The sequence below is a fragment of the Muscardinus avellanarius genome (assembly GCF_963383645.1).
Source record: "Muscardinus avellanarius genome assembly, chromosome: 13".
Taxonomy (NCBI): domain Eukaryota; kingdom Metazoa; phylum Chordata; class Mammalia; order Rodentia; family Gliridae; genus Muscardinus; species Muscardinus avellanarius.
The window spans coordinates 81,017,047-81,034,989 of NC_137799.1; the positions used below are offsets into that span (position 1 = coordinate 81,017,047).

Genomic DNA, 17,943 nt, shown 5'->3' on the forward strand with positions numbered 1-17,943 from the left:
TTAGCTGATGCCCCAGTGGCCACTGGGAGGTCACCACCACACTGTGTCTTTTGGGGAAAGATGCCTACCCACCCTCCTTCCCTCATCTGGATGTCTCCTTAGAGATTTAATAAGCTTGAAGCAGGATGTAGTCATCTCAATACTTGGGAGGCTAAGACAGGAGGATAGTGGCTTCATGGCCAGCCTCAGCTGCTTCATGATGCTGTCCACAACTTAGTGAGACCCTGCTTCAACATAAAGACTAAAAAATAGGGCTGGAGGTATAACTCAGACATAGAATGCCCCTGGATTTAGTCCCCAATATCGCAAAAAAAAAAACCCAGAATTTAATAAGCTTGATAAAAGGCTCAATTGCTTGCAAATAAAGGCGTTCTGACCTTTGGGACCAGAAACTACAAAAGGAGCTCAAGGGCGGCTCACAAGATACACATGATACATTCTCTCCAGGAGAAAAGTTTCAATTGTTCTTTTTTCTATAAATTTCTATGAAATTTTCACACTTTGCACTTCTTTTCTACCTTTTACATAAATAAGACTGAATTGCAAATAGTTCTCCAATTAATAGTTACCTGATTATGCTTACCTGAGGTTAACATTGTGTCCTCTTTATATTGGTATGAAGGGGGATTTGTTGACAAAACTGCTTTGTTTTTCTAGCAAAGGCATGACAAAGTGGTTCATAGCAAACACTTCATAAATACATGTAGAAAGGACGAGTTATAGTGTGCAGGGCACAGTGCAGGGTGCTGGGGGAAAGGTGACTGAGGCAAAGTCCAGGCCCTCAGAGGCCCGTCTGGCGGGAGGGCTTCCTGGTAAGCCTGTTGTTGTACAGAAGTCCTGAGCGAGTGTGCAGAGGGCGGCAGAGAAGCTGACCTCCCTGAACAGGCTTGTAGTATACAGATAGTGGTAGAGAGATCAGGTGCTAGAACTAGATAAACCAAGGTTAGAATACAGGCCTGGCCCCACTGAATAGCTAGCTGGGTGGCGCTGGGCAAAGTACCCTGCCTGCATCTCAGAGCCCTTATCAGTCAAATGTGGGAAATAAGTGAGATAATATGTGATGATCCCTTAACAAATTGCCTGCCTCTTAAATTAAGGGTGTAATTAAATGTATTAAGTCTAATTAAATTGCCATTTGTTATTCTTATCACTGTCCATTATCGTCATCATTAAAGGGGACTTGTATGATCTTAGGCATCACAAAAGAAAACTGACACAAGACAGATCAATAGGAGAAAATGATGCAAATTTATTTTCTTTATTTTTATTATTACTTTTTTTTGTGGTGCTGGGAGTGGAACCCAGGGGCTTTTTTTTTTTTTTTTACCTCCGGGTTATACTCCCAGACCCATTTTATATTTTATTTGGAAACAGGGTCTCAGTAGTTGCTGAGAGCCTCACTAAGTAGCTGAGGCTGGCTTCGAACCTGTGCGATCCTCCTGTCTCAGCCTCCCATATTTTATTTATTTTTAATTTAATGTTTTTGGTGTTGAGGATTAAACCCAGGGGTATTCCATCTCTGAGCTATACCCCTAGCCCTATTTTATGTTTTTTTGAAACATGGTCTCACTATCTTACTGAGAGTCTCCCTACGTTTTGAGGCTGTCCTCCAGCCTGTGATCCTCTTGTCTCAGCCTCCCAAGTACTAGAATTACAGGTACTAATACTCTCAGTGCAAATATATTTCAATACAATTTATATGGGTATGAAGGGGGCTTTGTTTACATGGAACAGGAGACTTCACAGAGAAATGAAGATGAAAAAAAGCAGAAGTTCAGTTTATTTAGGTACTGAATTGGACAAAGAATAGTAAGTTGTGAATATATGATTAAATTATGTGGGAATGATGCAAGACAGATGAAATAAGGTTAAGTAGAAAGAAGATCCGCAGGGAAGGGAGAAGAGAGTGTGACTTTAATTCCGCCTATACTCTGAACACGTTCACCTTTACTCCCATGTCTGTGTTCCTATGGGCCAGTTTGCACAATATATTTTATTTTATTTTATTTATTTATGTGTGTGTGTGTGTGTGTGTGTGTGTGTGTGTGTGTTACTGGGGATGAAACCCAGGGGCTTTCTACCTCTGGTCTACACTATCTCAGACCTATTTTTTATTTTTATTTTTTAATTTGGAAACGGTCTCACTAAGGTGCCGAGAGCCTCACTAAGTAGCTGAGGCTAGCTTTGAACTTGCGGGATCCTTCTGCCTCAGCCTCTCAAGTACTGGGATTACAAGCATGCATTACCACACCCAGCTACAATATTTTTTTTTTAAATAAAACGAAGAGAAAATTTTTGTTAGATTTATGATATGGGCATATTCTAGATGTTATTTATTGACTACATGATATCAACCCGCAGATCCTGAAAGGACCAGACCATGAAACCTGCACTATGCTCCCTGCTTAAGAGAAATGAGCTCTAACCAGGCATTGGTAGGGAACGTTTATAATCCCAGCATTCAGGAGGCTGGGACTGAAGGATGGTGGTTCACAGACAGCCTCAGCTACTTAATGAGGCCCTCTGCAACTTAGTGAGACCCTGTTTCAAAATAAATAATTTAAAAAAAAATAGGGCTAGGGGTGTAGCTCAGAGGTAGAATGCCCTGGGTTTCATCCCCAGTACCGCAAAAGAAAAAAAAAAAAAAAAGAAATGAGCTCTACAGAATGACGTTACTCCTAGGCACTTCTTATGTTCACTATTTACAAGGTTTCCTCTAACTATAAGAGCCCTACCACACCTTGCAAACTGCCAGCTGTTTGAAGACCTTTTTCCTTCCTCCCTCCCTCCCTTCCTTCTTTCCTGCCTTCCTTCCTTCCATCAGTGTTGAGTTTAAGCTCAGGGTCTCATGCATGCTAGGTCAGTATTCTACCACTAGGATATAACCTTCAGCTCTTTCCCCCACTTTTGTAGAGAAAGTGAGTTTATAAATTACAAATCAATATGAATAATGAATATAAAGCATGTATTCAGCAACCATAATAAACAGGACTGACGCACACATATACAAAAAAAGAGCCCTAGCCAGGCATGGTGGCACACGCTTGTAATCCCAGTACTTGGAAGGCTGAGATGAGGTTTGCAGCTTCAAGGACAACCTCTACAAGTAGGGAGACTCTCATCAATCTAGTGAGACCCTGTTTCAAAATAAAAAAATAGGACTAGGAGTATAGGTCAGCTATGCCCTTGGGTGGTTCAATCCCCAATATCTCTCTCTCTCTCTCTCTCTCTCTCTCTCTCTCTCTCTCTCTCTCTCTCTCTACACACACACACACACACACACACACACACACACACACACACACCCCTAGCTGGTTTGGTGGCACAAGCTTGTAATCCCAGTACATGGGAGACTGAGATAGGAGACTTGCAGGTTAGAGGACAGCCTCAGTCAGTACTGAGACTCTCAGAAACCTAGCAAGACCCTGTTTCAAAACAAAAAATAAAGAGGGAAAAGGATTGGGGTGTAACTCAGAGGCAGAATGCCCCTGAGTTCAATTTCTAGTACCAAAATTAATAATAATAATAATAACTAATAATGTTAACAGCCTGCCATCTAACAGTGTGTCTCTGTCTTAGGCACCCACACTCCTCCCTTTGCGTGGGTATCTTGCTTGATTATGAGCTTTCCTGAGTAAATATTTGGGCTTCTTTTTGATGCATCCTGAAATTCTTTTCTGTGGCATAGGTCAGAAACCTAACAAGGCCAAATTAAGGTCCCCTTCTCACTTCTAAGTTACTTCCTTAGTCTCCTATTTGTGGTCAGGGAAGGCTTAAAAGATACAAAATCTATATAGGAATGCTTTTTCTATAGGGAAGGAGTCAGGTTTTTCTGTTGTTGCTGGTGTGTGTGTGTGTGTGTGTGTGTGTGTGTGTGTGTGTGTGTGTCCCAGGGTCATTCTACCTCTAAGCCACACTTCTAGCCCTTTATATTTTCCATTTTGAAACAGGCTCTCACATCTCACTAAGTTACTGAGGCTGGCCTTGAACCTTCAAACGTCCGTTTCAGCCTCCCAAGTACTGGAATTACAGTACTTGGCCACCATGCCCACCAGAGGGAGGATATCTTTCACAGGGGAATTTAATCTCCCGCTTTAAAGAAATGGAAAAGAAGTCAAAATGATTTTCTATACCTGCTGTTTTTCAGGTGCCTTTAATAGTGAGTATGACTGCGTGGTATACTTTTGATTTCTTCATCATTAACAATACAACAAAAAGAAAAGCCTGGGGAGGGACAGCCCGAGGAATCATTCCTGAGTCTGACTCCATCAAGCCTTAATCTCTAAGCAGGTGTGAGAATTGAATGATAAGGTAATTCCACAAGTCTTGGGAGATGAGTGAGAAAGATGGTTTTAAGGCAGTATTATCTAAGTGCTTTTCATACTATCTCATTTAATCCCCACTCCAGGGTTGGAGGAAAGCATTAACTACAGCTTATAAAGAAGGAAAGAGAGAGGCCAGCATTGTGACGCACACTTGTAATCCCAGTGTTTGGGAGGCAGAGACCAGGGGATCGCAGTTTGTGGACAGCCTCAGCTACTTGGTGAGGCCCTTTGCAACTCAGTGAGACCTGATTTAAAGAAATAAAAGTAAGAAGACTATAAAAATAGGGGCTGAGGGTGTAGCTTGGAGGTAGAATGCCCCTGGGTTCCATCCCCAGTACTGCAAAAAAAGAAAAGAAAAGAAAAGAAAGAAAGAGAGGGAGGGAGGAAGGGAGGGAGGAAGGAAGGAGGAAGGAAGAAAGAAAGAGAGAGAGAGAGAGACTTGGAGAATTTCTAAGAACAGTCAGACTCCAACGTTTTCAACTGCTTTATATGTGAATGTCTATGTATAATTACTGGATAACCAGTGTTGAATTTGGAAGGGAGAATTCTGGTCCTTTTGCATAGCTCCTCGATAGGCCTTCAACCCCCATCCCTTCACTCAAGAATGAAACTGCCCTCAAGGGTTCTACCTTTAAGAACTCCCCTTAAGTATTTTATCTGTTAGCAAGTCAAATCCCTCCCTTTCCCCAAAAAACCCACTTGCAACAAATCAGATCATTATTATGTATGTCATATGGATTTATTATTTCCCCATTCATCCAACTAAAACAATATGCTCAGTTACCATTTTATATGTAAGTCTAGACTTCAGAGAAAGTCTTTGTAAAGCTTAATACTTTTGTGTGTGTGTGGTACTGGGGATGGAACACAGGGGCATTCTGGCTTCGAGCTACACCCCAGCCCTATTTTCTATTCTTTATTTTAAGACAAAGTCTTACTGAGTTGCAGTGAGCCTCACTAAGTAGCTGAGGCTGGCCACCTGGATCCTCCTGTCTCAGCCTCCCAAGTACTGGGATTACAAGTGTACACCACTACACTCAGCTAAACTCAGTACTTTTTTTAAGCAAGAAAATTCTCCAAAATACACCTTTTACTTCTTCCTTGTCACTCTGCCTGGAGCATCTTTTCCTCCAGCTGTGGGGAAAGAGAGACTTCTCTGGCTTGAATTGTCTCTGCAAGAAGAAAGATCACTAAATAATAAAGTAAAATGAGGAACTTGGGAGGGAAAAAGGATCTTCCTTCAATAAACAATTAAAATGAATCTAAATAATTTTTTTTTTTTTTTGTGGTGGTACTGGGGTTTCTGGAAGCCCTTCTACCTCCGGACTACACTCCCAGACCCATTTTTTATATTTTTTAAAATTTGGAAACAGGGTCTCTTAAGCCAGCGCGGCTGGCTTCGAACCTGCGCGATCCTCCTGTCTCCGCCTCCCAAGTGTGGGGATTATAAGTGTGCAACACCACACCCGGCGAATCTGAAGAATTTTTAAAACTCAGTAAGAAAGTAAGCATCTAAGATGGGCACACGCTTGTAATCAAGACTGAGTACGTTTGAAGCCAGCCTCAGCACCTTTGTGAGGCTATTTCTAAATAAAAATATAAAATAAAGCAGAGGGTGTGGCCCAGAGGTAAAAGGGCCCTGGGTTCCATCCATCCCAGTACCACACACACAAGAAGAATTTCACTTTTTTAAAAAAGGCAAAAGATCAGAGCAGACATCTCAAAGAGGAAGACAGGCAGGCAAATGAAAAGCTATTCAACATACTTTGTCATCAAAGAAACACAAACTAAAATAAGAAGCTCCCACTCCACACCTGCCAGAATGGCTAAAACCCAAGGCCTGATAACATCAGGTACCAAGATGCAGAGCCGCAGGCGCTTTTATTCACTGCTACTGGGGTGTGGCATGGGACAGCCACTTTTAAAGACAGTTTGGCAGGGTTTTTTGTTTTTGTTTTTGTTTTTTATCAAACTAAATATACTTTTACAAGATCCAACAATTATGCTCACTGGTGTTTACTCAAATAAGTTGGAAATTTATTTCCAAATAAAAATCTACATCCAGATATACATAGCATCCTTATTCAGAATTGCCAAATGTGGCATGATGGCATGTCCCTGTTGTCCCAGCTACGTAGGAAACTGAGGTAGGAGGATCGCTCAAGACCAGGAGTTCAAAGCCAGCCTGGGCAACATAGCGAGATCTTATCTCTTAAAAGAAAGAGAGAAAAACAAAAGAAAGGCCAAATTTTAAAGCTGTCCTTTAAAATCTGTCCTTCGGTAGGTAAAAGAGTGAGCAGACTGTTATATTCATAGAATGCAATGTTATTCCATGCTTAGAAGCTTGCAAGCCAGTCTGAAAAGGCTACGTGCAGCACAGACCCAACCACGAGACATTCCGAAGAAAGCAAAACCGCAGAGTTGGTTCAAAGATCTGTGGCTGCCGGGGTCTGGGGAGGAGGGAGTTTTAAGGCAGTGACACTGGTCTGTATAAAATGTAATGGAGGATATAGTGCCATGTGTATGACACTATGTCACCATCACAAAACTGTACAGTAGTTTCAACCTAAAATAGCTTTTCTTTTTGGTGCTGAGGATGAATCACAGGGGAATTTTACCTCTGAACTACACCTCCAGCCCCATTTTATTTTATTTTTTAATTCTGGAAACAGGGTCTCACTAAGTTGCCGAGACTGGCCATGAACCTGCAATCTTCCTGTCTCTGCCTCCCAAGTTCTGGAATTATAAGCATGCACCACTGCACCTTACCTTAAAATGGCTTTTTAAAAAAGTGTTAAAATGAGCCAGGCGTGGAGGCACATGCTCATAATCTCAGAGCTTGGGAGGCTGAGACAGGAGGATGGCACAGGTTCGAGGCCAGCCTCAGCTACTCAATGAGGCTCTCAACAATTTAGTGAGACTTTGTTTCCAAATAAAGTATAAAATAGGTCTGGGAGTATAGCCTGGAGGTAGAATAGCTCCTGGGTTCCACCCTAGTAACACACACACACACACACACACACACACACACACACACAAAGAAGTGTTCAAATGGCCGAGAATGATAGTTGGGAGGTACTTGGGAGACTGAGACAGGTGGAGTTCAGGTTTGAGTGAGGCTCTCAGCAACTTAGTGAGACCCCTTTTTCAAATAAAAAAAAAATACTGACTTCCTGGAAGATGGCGACAGAGGAAAGCGGCACTTACAAGTCCCGCTAACAATCCAACTCTACTACCACAAAACCAGCGCCTTTCAGAGCCAGAAAACACCACCAGCAAAGAAATAAAAATGGTAAGTACAAGGGACAGAGAAAAAGGGCTGGAAAATCAAGACACTGGAAAAAAAACCAGCCCAAAGTGCCGCGCCCGCGAGGCGCGGAGCGGCCAGAGCCGCAGTGCAGATTTGGGGGAGCCGCGGAGCAGAGCGGCCTTAGCAGCCGGAGCGGCCAGAGCCGCAGAAAAGATTGGGGGGAGCCACGGAGCGGAGCGGCCTGAGCAGCCGGAGCAGCCAGAGCCGCGTCGCGGAACCGCCTGAGCGGCCAGAGTGGCCAGAACCGTGGTGCAGAGCAGCCGAAGCCGCGGTTCAGAGCAGCCGAGCAGAGCGGCCAGAAGAGCCGGAGCAGCCACAGCCGCAGCGCGGATTGGCTGGAGCAGCGGCGCGGAGTGGCGAGAACAGCTGAGCGGAGCAGCCAGAGCAGCCAGAGCAGCCGAGCAGAGCAGCCGAGCAGAGCAGCCAGAGCAGCCAGAGCTGCGTCGCGGAACAGCCGGAGTGGCCAGACCCGCGGTGCAGAGCAGCCAGAGCCACGGTGCAGAATGGCCGGAGCAACCAGAGTGGCCAGAGCCGTGGTGTGGAGCAGCCAGAGCCGCAGCGCAGAGCGGCCGGAGTGGCGCGGCCTACATCTCCCCTAGCAGCACCAGGCTCCAGAGAGGAGAGAGACTCAAAACAGAGATCAAATCCAGAGAGGAGGTACTCTGGCCTCGCGGCCTAGGATGCAGAAGCAGCATCTTACTGCTGGCGGCAGCAGTGAGTTCACCGGACGGCCCTAGACCAACCCACTCAACCAGCCACCAGGCGCCTGAGAGGAGGGGTGGACAGCGAGCCGAGGTGAGCAGGTGCTGAACAGCCGGGCGGCAGTCAGCAGTTTTGTTGGTGCAGGGAACATCTAAAGCTCCCAAGGGCCGGGCACAGCACAACTGGCAAGGACTCAGAGCGGAGTTCAAAACCAGAGAAGAAATACGCTGCATCACGGCCGAGGGCGTGGCAGTGGTGCCATATTGCCAGTGGCAGCAGCAGCGAATCCACCAAGTTCACTACAGCTCCATCAGCGCACTTAACAACCGTGAGTCAAATTGCGGCCCCTAGGGGAGAAATCCCAGTACTGCACTCCCAGGGACTTGCGCAGATAGTCTCCCTGAGTCGGAGATTTTAGCAGTGCAGCCCAGTGGGGGAGTGGCAGTGGCAGAGATATCATACCATAGTCACAACTCCCCGCTGGAGAACGCCCAACTTGGCACCCCCCACGGTCTAAGCAGCCTCGATTGACTCCCTGGGTCTGAGACTTTGTGATACAACCCAGTAAAGGAGTAGTGGTGACTGAGATACCATAGACTCGAGATCCAGAGCATCTTAAGTGAACTCGTAGTGACTCAGGGAAGAACCCAGAGAAGGCACAGACTTCCAAAATCATGGGAAAGAGAAATAACAATGGAGCAGTGAATGCCAACAACCCCACAACATTAGAATCTGATAACACAGAAATCCAAAGATCTCTAGAAGATCAAATTAGGAAAATAACTTTAGAAATAATAGAGGACTTTCGAAAAGAATTTAGAGAGAGTCAAAAAGAGATAAAGGATGCAATTAATGAAGTAAAGGCCTCAATTCAAAGTATAAACAACAGATTAGACCACATGAAGAATAGAATCTCGCTTCTTGAAGATGATCATTCTAAAAATGAACGCATAGTTTCTAATTTAGAAAAAAAAACCAAACAGCAGGAATCTGACATTGAAGAAATATGGGCCCATTTCAAGAGAGCTAACCTAAGAATAATTGGAATAGAGGAGGGAAAAGAAGGTGAAATCAAAGGGATCAACAATCTCTTCAAGGAAGTAATAGCAGAAAATTTTCCAAACATAGAGCAAGAGGTCGATACACAGGTCCAGGAAACTTATAGAACTCCCTTTAGACAGGATCAGAGAAGAGGATCCCCACGCCACATAATTGTCAAAATGACTAATGTGGAAGCCAAGGAGAGAATCTTAAAAGCAACAAAAACAAAAGGCCACGTGACATTCAGAGGCAAAAAGCTGGTTTCTTGAAAAAATTAACAAGATTGATAAACCACTAGCTAACCTAACTAAAAAAAAAAAGAGAGAATCAACCTAAATTATGAAGATAAGGGATGAAAAAGGAGACATTACTACTGACAGTGTAGAAATCCAGAGGATTATCAGAAACTACTTTGAAAAACTATACTCCAACAAAATGGAAAATCTGGAGGAAATTGACAACTTCCTAGATAAATACAGCCTTCCTAAACTGAGTGAAGAAGATATAGAACACTTCAACCAATAACAATCAAAGAGATTGAAACAGCAATAAAGAGCTTACCATCAAAGAAAAGCCCAGGACCAGATGGTTTCCCAAGTGAATTCTATAAAACCTTTTTAGAAGAGCTAATCCCAATACTACTCAAACTATTTCGGGAAATAGAAAAAACCGGGACCCTCCCAAATACATTATATGAAGCCAACATCACACTAATACCCAAACCGAATAAAGACAGTTCAAGGAAGGAAAACTACAGGCCTATATCTCTGATGAACTTGGATGCAAAACTATTAAACAAAATACTAGCAACACGCATTCAAAACCACATCAAGAAAATCATTCACCATGACCAGGTAGGGTTCATCCCAGGGATGCAAGGCTGGTTCAATATACGAAAATCAATCCATGTAATTCATCATATAAACAGAATCAAAGACAAAAACCACATGATCGTCTCAATAGATGCTGAAAAAGCATTTGATAAAATTCAACACCCATTTATGATAAAAACACTGCAGAGAATTGGAATAGAAGGAACATATCTCAACATTATTAAGGCAATCTACAATAAGCCCACTGCCAACATCATATTAAATGGGGAAAAACTTCAAGAATTCCCCCTAAAAACTGGAACGAGACAAGGATGTCCACTATCACCACTTCTCTTCAATATAGTACTAGAGACTCTAGCCAGAGCAATAAGGCAAGAAAAGGAAATCAAAGGAGTACAAGTAGGAAAAGAAGAACTTAAGCTTTCACTATTTGCAGATGACATGATACTATATTTAGAAAACCCAACAAACTCAACCAAAAGGCTTATAGAACTGATCAACAAATTCAGCAAGGTATCGGGATACAAATCAATCTTAAAAAATCAGAAGCTTTCCTGTACACCAACCATAAATCCACTGAAAAAGAAATTCAGAAAACACTTCCACTCAGGATCTCCCACAAAAAAATAAAATACCTAGGAATAAACTTGACCAAGGAGGTAAAAGATCTCTACAAAGAAAATTATAAAACACTGAAAAAAGAAATCGAAGAAGATCTTAGAAGATGGAAAGACCTTCCATGTTCATGGATTGGCAGAATAAATATCATTAAAATGGCCATCCTCCCAAAAGTGATCTACAGATTTAATGCAATGCCCATTAAACTACCAAGATCATTCCTCACAGACATAGAAAAATCAGTCCTTAAATTTATCTGGAATAACAAAAAGCCCAGAATAGCCAAGGTAGTTCTCAGCAACAAAAACCACGCAGGAGGAATCACAATACCTGACTTTAAACTATACTACAAAGCCATTGTAATAAAAACAGCATGGTACTGGCAAAAGAACAGATATATAGACCAATAGAGCAGAATAGAAGACCCAGAAACAAGTCCACACACTTTCAGCCAATTGATTTTTGACAAAGGGGCCAAAAACATACACTGGAAAAAAGATAGCCTCTTCAACAAATGGTGTTGGCGAAACTGGTTAATCATTTGCAGAAAATTGGATGTTAATCCCACTTTTTCACCCTGTACAAAAGTCAACTCAAGATGGATCAAAGACTTGGAAATTAAACCAGAGACTTTGAAGCTCCTTGAAGAGGGCATAGGTCCAACACTACAACATATAGGCACAGACAAACATTTCCTCAACAAGACCCCAAAGGCACAACAAATTAAAAGGAGAATCAATACATGGGATTGCATGAAACTGAAGAGCTTCTGTTCAGCAAAGGAAACTATCAAGAATCTCAATCGAGAGCCAACAGAATGGGAGAAGATTTTTGCCACCTACACCACTGATAGAGGACTAATATCTAGAATATACAGAGAACTCAAGAAACTCAACACTAAGAAAACAAAGCATCCAATAACAAAATGGGCAAATGAACGAAATAGATACTTCACAAAAGAAGAAATTCAAATGGCCAATAAGTGCATGAAAAAGTGCTCAACATCACTGGCAATCAGAGAGATGCAAATCAAAACTACCCTGAGATTTCACCTAACTCCAACTAGAATGGCAATCATTCAAAACACAAACAACAACAGATGCTGGCGAGGATGTGGAGAAGTGGGAACTCTAAGACATTGTTGGTGGGATTGCAAATTAGTGCAACCACTTTGGAAAACAGAATGGAGAATCCTCAGAAGAATGGGAACAAATCTACCATTTGATCCAGCAATACCACTGTTGGGTATCTACCCAAAAGAAAAGAAACCAAACTACCAAACTAATGTATGTGTATCTATGTTCATAGCTGCACAATTCACCATAGCCAAACTATGGAACCAGCCAAGATGTCCATCAACAGATGAATGGATTACAAACTGTGGGATATGTACACAATGGAATTTTACTCAGCCATCAAAAAAAACTCAATTACATCATTTTCAGGTAAATGGATGGAACTGGAGGACATTATGCTAAGTGAGTTTAGTCAGGCACAAAAAATAAGAAATCAGATGCTTTTCCTAATATGTGAGAGTTAGGGAGAAAAGAGGAGCAAACAAGTCAACCTAAAGGAGGAGAAATGAGGGGGGAAGAGGAAAATCTCTAAAGCTCACAATGTACTTAAACATATCGAAGTCAATCACTAAGCCAAGCAAGGGAGGGAGGGACGGGGAGGGAATGGGGTGGGATTTGGGTAGGGGTTAAATCAGTGATGAGTACATGTTTGTACACACAAGTTTTTTACCCCAATAAGTTGTATGAATATAATGCACCAATAAAAAAATTAAAAAAAATAAAAAATAAAATAAATAAAAAATAGAAAGAGACAAAAATAAATAAAATAAAAAATAATAAAATTAAATAGGGTAGAACTCCCCTGTTTTGAAGGTTCAATTTCTAGCAACACACACACACACACACACACACACACACACACACACACCTGTTAATTTTTAAAATGAATCTAAAAACCGCTGACCTGTAGTCTGACGCTGAGGTTCACACCCAGTGCGAGTGAGCAGTCACCCTGTGTGGCAGAGTCCAAGGCACCACCTCTTACCTGCACCACTGCTACCAGTTTTTATTTTCCAGCCTTAGACTTTCTTTCTCCTTTCTTCTTCTCTCTCCTCTCCTTCCCTTCCACCCTTCCTTTCTTTCATGTGGTGCTGGATACAATCCCCAATGCCACATACAAGCTAAACTCCCAGCCCTTTTTCTTTCTTTTTAATTTTTAATTTCGGGTTCTGTACACTGAACCCAGAAGCTTTCTACCTCTGAGCTACACTCCAGCCCTATTTCATTTTTATTTTTGAAAGAGGGTCTCACTAGGTTGATGAGAGTCACACTACTTGCTGAGGCTCTGCTCCAACCTGTGATCTTCCTGTCTCAGTCTCTCAAGTACTGGGGTTATAGGCGTGTGCTACCACAACTGACTATTTATTTTTATTTGATTTTATTTTAGTACTAAGGATTAAACTCTTGGAAATTCTGCCTCTGAGCTATACTCCCAGTCCTATTTTATTTCTATTTTGAAATCAGGGTCTCACTACATGCTGAGGCTGTCCTCAAATCCTCAAATCTGCGATTCTCTTGTCTCCGCTTCCCAAATACTGAGAATACAAGTGTGCCACCACACATGGCAGTTTTTAAATTTTGAAACAGTTCTCACTAATTCCTGAGGCTGGCCTCAAACATGCTATCTTCCTGTCTCTGCTTCCCAAATACTAGGATCGCAGGGTGTGCCGCTGTGCCCAGCGTCAGTCAATCCAGTTTTCACTTTGCCTTTCAAAAGGACCTTTCAAAATGCCCACACCTTTCCCTAAGATCGGTCTAAATAAAACCTTGCTCGCGGACCTTCCCCTTCACACCCTTCTGCCCGGCTCCCTAGGCTGCGCCCACATCCCTTGGGAGGCCTTTCGTTCCTCTCACTCATTCCTGGGCTTCTGCAGAACACTGGGCTCAGAGCAGGAGACCCTGCCATAGTGGGCCAGACTGTGGGGGAGCCTGGGAGTCAGGTATGTTGGGCAGCGCTGCCTTAGAGGAGGGGCTGAGCTGGGGCCTTGGAACTGGCTTGAGTTAGCTAAACAGAGAGGAGAGAGTGCAAGAGAAACTTCCTCTACCACATTCCTAGGCAGGAAAGTGCAATATACACACCAGGACACCCTGTGGAGTGTGACCAAGCTAAGCAGAGGTAAGAAGGGGAACCTGGCATTTGGCATTCCCCTCCTCTTCTTCCTCCCCCTCCTTTCCCTGCTCCTCCTCCAAGTCTTCTTCTAGTACTGGGGATTGAACACAGGGTCATTCTACCTCCGAGTTACATTCTCACCTATTTTACTTTAATTCTGAAAAAGTCTCGCTAGGTTATTGAGAGTCTCACTAGTTGCTGAGACTGTCTTCAAACCTATGATCCTCCTGTCTTAGCCTCCCATGTACTGAGATTTGTAGGAGTGTGCCATGGAGCCCAGTTTAAACAGAAGTTTTGTGGGGGTTTTGTTTTGTTTTATTTTGTTTGTGTTTTCTTGTGGTACTGGGGATTGAACCTAGAGGCATCTATCTCTGAGCTACGCCCCCAGCCTACTTTACTTTTTATTTGGAAACAGAGTCTTGCTAAATTGCTGAGGGCCTTGTGTTGCTGAGACTAGTCTCGAATTTGTGATTCCTCTTTTTTTTTTTTTTTTTTTTGGTACTTGGGATGGAACCCAGGGACATTCTACTTCCAAGTTATACCTTCAGTTTCTTCATCATCATCATCATTATTATTATTATTATTATTATTATTATTATCATCATCATCATCATCATTTTGTGGTACTGGGGGTAGAACCCAGAGGCATTCTACCTCTGAGCTATACTCCCAGCCCTATTTCTTTTTATTCTTTATTTTGAAACAGGGTCTCACTGAGTTGCAAAGGGCCTCACTAAGTAGCTGAGGCTGTTCTCGAACCGCAATCTTCCTGTCTCAGCTTCCCAAATGCATGAACCATCACTTTTTTTTTTTCCAGTACTGGGGATTGAACCCAGGGCATTCTACCTCTGAGCTATACCCCCAGCCTTTTTTTATTCTTTATTTTGAAACAAGGTTTCACTAAGCTGCAAAGGGCCTCAGTAAGTATCTGACGCTGTTCGAGAACCTTTGATCTCCCTATCTCTGCTTCCCAAGTACTGGGATTACAAGCTTGTGCTACCAGGCCTGGCTTTTTTTTTTTTTTTTAAAGTGATGAAGCATTATCCAGGCATAGTGGCACACACCTGTAATCCCAGTATTTGGGAGGCTGAGACAGGAAGATCACAGGTTCAAGACTAGTCTCAGCAACTCAGCAAGGCCCTCAGCAACTTAGTGAGACCCTATTTCAAAATAAAAAATAAATAGTGCAGGGGATGTAGCTTAGAGGTAGAATGCCACTGGGTTCCATTCCCAGTACCATCAGAGAGATGTGGGGGGGAGAAAGAGAGAGAGAGATGCTATGTTGCCCAGGCTGAGCCCCAACTCCTGGGCCCAAAGGGTCCTCTGGCTTCCTCCTCTTGGCCTCCTGAGTAACTGGGATCACAGGTGTGTGCTGCTACCCAGTGTCAGGATCCCTATCAATTCTTTTAGCACATGAATTAACCCCTTTTAGCTCTAGCTTTTTGTCTGAAATAGGAACAGCATTGAAAAGATTTAAGATTCACAGTGCATAAAACCACTACATCACTGCTCCTGTGTGGGAAGTCCTCTGGAGTCGTTTTTCTCATTTTGATTATCTGCTGATCTGTTACAGAGAAAATGTTATAACCAGACTTCAGTGCAAATGAGCTGGCTGCACTGTAAATGGCTTCAGAACACTTCACCTTTGAAAGCTGACAGGAACAGCATGAAACCTCAAAGAAAAAAGCAAGTAAAGCCCGGGCATGGAGGTGCGCGCCTGTCACCCCAGCACTTGGGAGGCTGAGACAGGAGGCTGGCAGAGTCAAAGCCAGCCTTGGCAACTTGTGAGGCTCTCAGCAACTTTGTGAGACTCTTTCCAAATTAAAAAAAAAAAAAAATAGAACTGGGGGTGTAGTTAAGAGGTAGAGTGCCCCTGGGTTCTGTTCCCAGCACCACACACAAAAGCAAGCATTATTTTATTCCCCAAATGCATGTTTTGTGGTTTGAACTTACAAAATTTACTTTGTACAAATTATATAGTACAAATTTAATTAGTGAGGGAGGGTGCGAAAGAAGAAAAAGAAAAAAATTACTTAATAAGAATATATTAACACATTAACAGTGTAAGAGGGGGAAAAAACAAGTTTTCCCCAGCCCTAATGAGTTCTAAGTTGGAATGGAGTCCTGTAACAAAAGACAGATTAATAAAACAAGAACAAACAGATGCTTGCTTACTAACATGTATATGTCACATACGCGTGGGAGACACCCAGGGACTGAGTAATCCTTAAAGAGGTGACTTAGATCTTCAGTTCATATAAATCTTCAATAGAGAACATTAAAAGAAAAGAAAAGGACTTGTGTCTCTATGGGTGACCAGTGGTGGAGAGATAAACCAGCAGCCTGCAGCCTAGCCGTGAGCTCGCCAGGGTGGTTCCCTGGCGCCCTCTCCAGGCAGCTGTGTCCAGGGTCTGCCCCTTGTCCTTCCTGGTGCAGAGGGCAAGGGCACCTTTGTTTCTGTGGATCTCTGTCCTGCTTCTAGGCAACGGAGGAGAGCAGACAGCTTGCCCTCAGCTCAATAATTTTTATGTCAAAAAGCATATTTTGGGGGTGACCCATTCTGATTTTCTTCAATCGTCTTTACTATACCAAGTCTGGTTCCTATCACTATATGCACTGTTTTAACCTACTAAGCTTAGGAAGTATGTATTTTCTAATAATGTTAGAAAAGCTAAATTCAGAAAATTAATTAATTAATTTAGTGTGTGTGTGTGTGTGTGTGTGTGTGTGTGTGTGCGCGTGTGTGTGCGCGCGCGCACGTGCGCACTACTGGGGATCTTACCCAGGGGTGTTCCACCTCTAAGCTACCCAGCTCTATTTTATTATTTTTTTTATTTTGAAACAGGATCTAACTAAGTTGCACAAGGCCTCACTAAATTGCTGAGGCTGGTCTTGAGCTTTCAAGTCTCTTCTCTCAGCTTCCCAAGTACTGGGACTACAGGTGCATGCCACCACATCCGGCAGAAAATATATTTTAATAAAATTTGGATTTAATATTTTTGAAACCCCTTTGAAGCACACGGACTGGAAATTTATAACATGATCTATTATTTTGCAGAAGAAGAAACAGACTGAGAGCCTGGAACCAAGATCACAGAGACTTTTAGAAGTGATGAGGAACCGTGGAGCTCTCCAGTGGACTTGGGGTCCCCTCTCTTGGGAGAGGAAACAGCCCAGCCATCTCATAGTAACCCAGGGGGAATGGTTGTCTAGCCGGTCACTTAATAAACACTCACACGTGGAAATAGAGGGTTGACCAGAGTGCTAATAAGTGAGTTTTATAACTACATGAGATGTAAACCAAATGTTATCACCTTCTGTCCACATGAGACATCAACCATATCTCTGGCAGATTAGATCCCAATGTCAGGCCGGACCTGGAAACCAATGTCTCGCCTGAAAGTTTAGATTAAAAAAATTCATCTGTGCCAGGTGTGGTGGCACACACTTGTAATCTCAGTACTTGGGAGGTTGAGACAGGAGGATCACAGGTTCAACACCAGCCTCAGTTACTTAGTGAGGCCCGCCACAACTTAGTGAGACCTTGTTTCAAAATAAAGAATAAAATAGGGCTGGGGGTGTAGCCTGGAAGTAGAATGCTCCTGCGTTCAATCCCCAGTACCACACACAAAAAAATTCATCTGTTCATTATGCTGCTTTAGAAGGTGCACTCCAAATCTAGGATAGGATGATAACTAGAGCTGTTTTTAATCTATACACTAGATCTGAGAGAACACAGGAGGTGGGTGTGTGTGTGTGTGTGTGTGTGTGTGTTTGTGTGTCTGTATGTGTGTGTAACTGAGGATGAAACCCAGGGACATGCTATCTCTGAACTATACTTAGAGTATAGCTATTTTATTTAATTTGTATATTATTATTATATTAGTATTAGTATTATTTATGGTACTAGAGGTGGAACCCAGGGGCA

The 17,943-nt window shown here is 42.8% G+C and overlaps 1 pseudogene across 1 annotated transcript in view; it reads right to left on the reverse strand.

The window, feature by feature from the left end:
• LOC308272251 overlaps positions 1 to 17,943 on the reverse strand; it is a 35,943-nt pseudogene that overhangs the window by 1,343 nt on the left and 16,657 nt on the right. The window contains exon 3 of the transcript in view: positions 584 to 653. The product of the transcript in view is annotated as an uncharacterized misc_RNA (transcript). The remainder of the gene's footprint in view (positions 1 to 583; positions 654 to 17,943) is intronic.